This window comes from Propithecus coquereli, unplaced genomic scaffold, assembly GCF_000956105.1.
Source record: "Propithecus coquereli isolate 6110/MARCELLA unplaced genomic scaffold, Pcoq_1.0 Scaffold49, whole genome shotgun sequence".
In the NCBI taxonomy this organism is placed as follows: Eukaryota; Metazoa; Chordata; class Mammalia; order Primates; family Indriidae; genus Propithecus; species Propithecus coquereli.
In genome coordinates, this window is record NW_012150729.1 from 3331047 (window position 1) to 3335659 (window position 4613).

Here is a 4613-nt window from a genome sequence, read left to right on the forward strand (position 1 = left end):
GAAGTTGTTCTCAAGTCTATCTGCAGATTAGACTCACATAGAAAGATGTACAAAATTATCCATTGCCTCAGAGTCTCCATGATTGGAATGTTAAAATCAGTTATCTTTCCTTTCAATCCCATTTGTGATTCCACTCTTGAGCCGAGGTTAGAACTAGGAATTAGGGCCTCTGCTAGCCTAGGGCCAACCGAGGACGTAGTTGATTTTCATTTTTTGTGGTAATTATCTTTTATAACATTGTCATGAGCACTGAATTAGTGAAGCCTGAGCCATTGCTCCTAGAGGAAATACAGGGTTAGGTTCCTTTCAGTCTCTGGTTACGTTTCCATCAACTGATCAATACATAACCTTGTTTTGTGTGTATTTATGTTTAAAGACATCTTATTTAATATACATTGTTGATTCATTAACATTGAATTCATAACCACTAGCACTATAACTCATACCTGAACAAAGTTTATCTAATAAATTTAATTTCTCTGTAAGACACAGTCTTCCTGTGCTCAAGAATATTAGCACTGCAGCACTATGTTTGGGGGCCATTTTAATCACCAATAAAAAGCACAAACCTGTAAAAAATGTGGCATAAATTTACTACAGAAAGGACACTTGCTCCTATTAATAGTATGAGAGCTGAAACAAGATGGCAGAACATTGTCCTGTTTGACCTCAGTGAGGAATATGTGTGTGTCTGATGACTCAAATGTTTCACTGTTTTGTGCATGTTTACAAATGACTGTGAAAGTGCCACAAACATTGATTATTTTGGGGTTGCAAATAAATGTTAGCAAGTAGCTGAATTCACAAACATGAAATCCATGAATAACGAGTATCAACTGTACTATGGTTTGAATGTCTGTTTCCCCTCCAAAATTTATGTTAAAACTTAATCCCCAATTCAACAGTGTTTAGAGGTGGGGCCTTTAGAAAGTGATTAAGCCATGAGGGCTCTGTCCTCATGGGTAGGATTAGTGCCCTTTTAAAAGGGCTTGAGGGAATGAGTTCAGCCCCTTTTGCCCTTCTGTCCCAGCACCATGCGAGGACACAGCATTCAAGGTGCCACTTTGGAAGCAGACTGGGGCCCTCGCTAGATGCCGAACTCGCCAGTGCCTTCATCTTGGACTTCTCATCTTTCAGAAGAGTGAGGAAATAAAATTTCTGCTCTTAATAAATTACCCAGTCTCAGGTATTTTGTTACAGCATACTAACAGAAACAAATTGTATACAGGCAGCCTCTGGGTTTCAGATGACCCAAGTTAACGGTGTTCAGTACTTATGAACAGGCTCCCAAAGCTCCTCATAAGGATAATTTATAATTAAGTAATTAAATTAATAATTTGGTAATTAATAGTTTCTTCTGCACACGTGAACAAACTCACACTGCATAAGTGGTACGTTGGCGCAGCATCTTTATGCTGGCGGCTAGTCTCATAGATAGAGAAGCAGCTGATAGAAACACAAGAACACGAAATACCTGAACATCCAGAGCCAAGAAAATTTACAACTAAAGGATTAGCTGGACATATTCCTGAATCATTCATAATAATTCAGTTTGGTTAAAACTATGATATAAATGGACATATATTTTCAACAATTTATTAAGGGACATATTGTAGTTTGGAACATTCATCTGCCAAATCCATTGAGCATTGTCACTTGTTTGCTTAGAATGGCATAAAACCTATTATGTGTTATATAAATACAGAACTTTGTGGCAGTAGCACCTTGGACAGTTCAGAGCATAAATATCTAGCTAATATTTGGAAAAATTGGATCACATATGAATTAAACTGAAAAGGCCACCTAATGTCTGTAAACTGGAGAAAAAGTAGCAAGTGCTGGAAATCTGATTCAGAGTTACTTTGGAACAGTATTTGCTTGCCCCTTTCCTAACTGTTACCTAGGCCCTTGGCATTCTCCAACCTATGATTTCAGCAAAGAGAATGATGGATTGAAGGAGGAACTCCTATATCATTAAAAAACAAAACAAAACAAAACAAAAACTGTCTTGCTTATAGTAACTAGAGTTTCTTATGCTTTTACCAACTATAAAGAGGGAAGTCAGGGAGATTATCAGGAAATTCAACTTCCACACAAAAATCATGCACAGCAACTTTTATTGCAAGTTTATCATGTCCTGGGTGACTACTATTTAAACTGAGAGGACTTTATGTGACTTAGTGAATGGAGAGAGGCTCAGTAGGTGAAGCTCTAGGTCCTATCTCTACTCCAGAGAGCAGATCTTTTTTTGGTTTTATACTTTGGGGTTATGTATATTTGGAAAGGTATCTGAAAATCTCTGTGCTGGGAGATTAAAACATGATGAATAAAGAATTATTGCAAAAACAGAAATATTGTATTATTACCTTCTTAGACTACCTTATGTTTATATACACCCAACAAGTAGCAATATGAGTTCAGGCTAGGCAGCTGCCTGTACCATCAGTTTCTCATAGAATCAAATATTACAAAAGTTGAGTAAGCTCTGCAACCTGTATACCATTTTGTTGAAGGAGGGAAAGGGATTTCAATAATATTATGCTGCTACTGTTATAAATGAAAGAATGGATGAGTAAAGTCAGTAAATGAATGAAAAGATATACACCTTTTTACTGAGGTCACAAATTATACCATGTTTTATAACATAAAATTATACTGCATTATAAAATATATTTTCTGATTATTTTTAAAAGAATTCATTTTGTCTCCTCTGAATTTCTAATTAATCGTATGTGTGTGTGTGTGTGTGTGTGTGTGTGTGTGTGTTACATTTGACTGTCTATTTGAGTATTTGTGTTGAGATTATATAGATTTAGCAGCTCAAGGGGAGCTTGCATAGTCCTTCTTAATCCTTAGAATATGTTCAAAATTTTAGAATTTAGCACAGGTGATTTAATTTTATTCATTCTTTCTCTCTTAGATGCAGTCAAAACCTCAAGAGGGACATATTTATACTATATGAGCGATTTTTCTCTGTTTAATTATAGAGTGGTCCAAATAATTTATTACACCAAATGATCTGTTTAAAATATTTCAAGATGAAGGATTTATGATTTTCAATGGACAGAAAAAGTAAATAAGGCTGCATGCATAGACTATGAGTGATATCTGGTAGACATTTCAGAAATGCTTTATTCATTTCAAAAACAGACTGCTTATGTTCTCATAAATGTGCTGCATACTGTTCATTAGGAATTACGAATAATAATTAACATTTAATATTTGTGAAACACTCACAAGGGACTGTAGAGAAAACCTGAAACTTATTTCACAAAAGGACCTAGATATTGTCATATGCATTCCTTTCTCAGAAAGATAGTGAGTGGGAAAGGCTTCTCTTTCTTCCTTCCTGAGCCTTCTCTGTATTAATACTCATAGATGATGTTTCCTCTGCCGCCACCTTGTGGGGTTTTAACTAACAAATTTTAACTGCATTGGAATGGATTAAGCTGACATCAATTAAACGGAATTTTAAGTATGTACAATTACAGATTTTTTGACAATTAATAGAAATGAGAGGTAATCTATGTTTCCCAGTGGGAAGATAAAAACCATGGCTATGAAGGCAGAGAAGGTAACTTTCTACTTCATTACCTGTACTACTAATGCTCTGCCCAATCTTGAAAAAAAAGTATTTATTTATTTGACTGATTGAGACAGAGTCTCATTCTGTTGCCCGGGTGAGTGCCATGGCATCAGCAACCTCAGACTCCTGGGCTCACGTGATCCTCCTGCCTCAATTTCCCGAGTAGCTGAGATTACAGGCGCACATCAGGATGCCCGGCTAATTTTTTCTATTTTTAGTAGAGACGGGTCTTGTTCTTGCTCAGGCCGATCTCAAACTCCTGAGCTCAAGCGATCCTCCCACCTCAGCCTGCCAGAATGGTAGGATTACAGGCGTGAGCCACCGCGCCTGGCCAAAAAAGTCATTTTAAATTGAGCTGTTCAGGGCCTAGGGTACTATTGTGACATAATCAGACAATAAGAGTGTAAACATCTGTAGGTAAGGGACAGGTTGTCATGTATTGAGGCTGTTTGTAGGGATAGATGTCATGACCATGCCTACCTTACACTTACACTTCCCTGCATCTTCCTTTTGTGGTTCCGTGGCATCCTGAGCTTACCTCTAGCCAGAGCACTCATCTCACTTTGTTGCAACTGCATTTTGACTTATCTGCAATTCCTAGTAAGCTGTGAGCTTCACAAGGACAGGCAGTGTGTCTTCATTCTTTCTGAATCTTCTTGTGTCTTCAGTGATAGGATGGAACCTGGCACATAGGAGGCACTCCACAAATATTTAGTGAATAAGAGCTAAAAGGAAAATATTTTCTGGAGCTTTCTATATGTTGCTACATTTAATCTTCACAACTCTATGACTCTATGAATGGGCCTGATGTTTTCTATGCTCAGTATTCATTCATTCTATTTTTTATAAAACTTCTTCCCGATTTTCTCCTGGAGAAATCACTCCCGTCTCCATCCTCAAACCATCTTTAGGTGGGATTGACCAGCTGGAGAAATATGAATCCTGAGAGAAACTATTGATATGCCAGATGAAACCTAATTGGAAGCCAGTCCTGGACTTTTAGTCACACAAGCCAATAAGTTCTCTC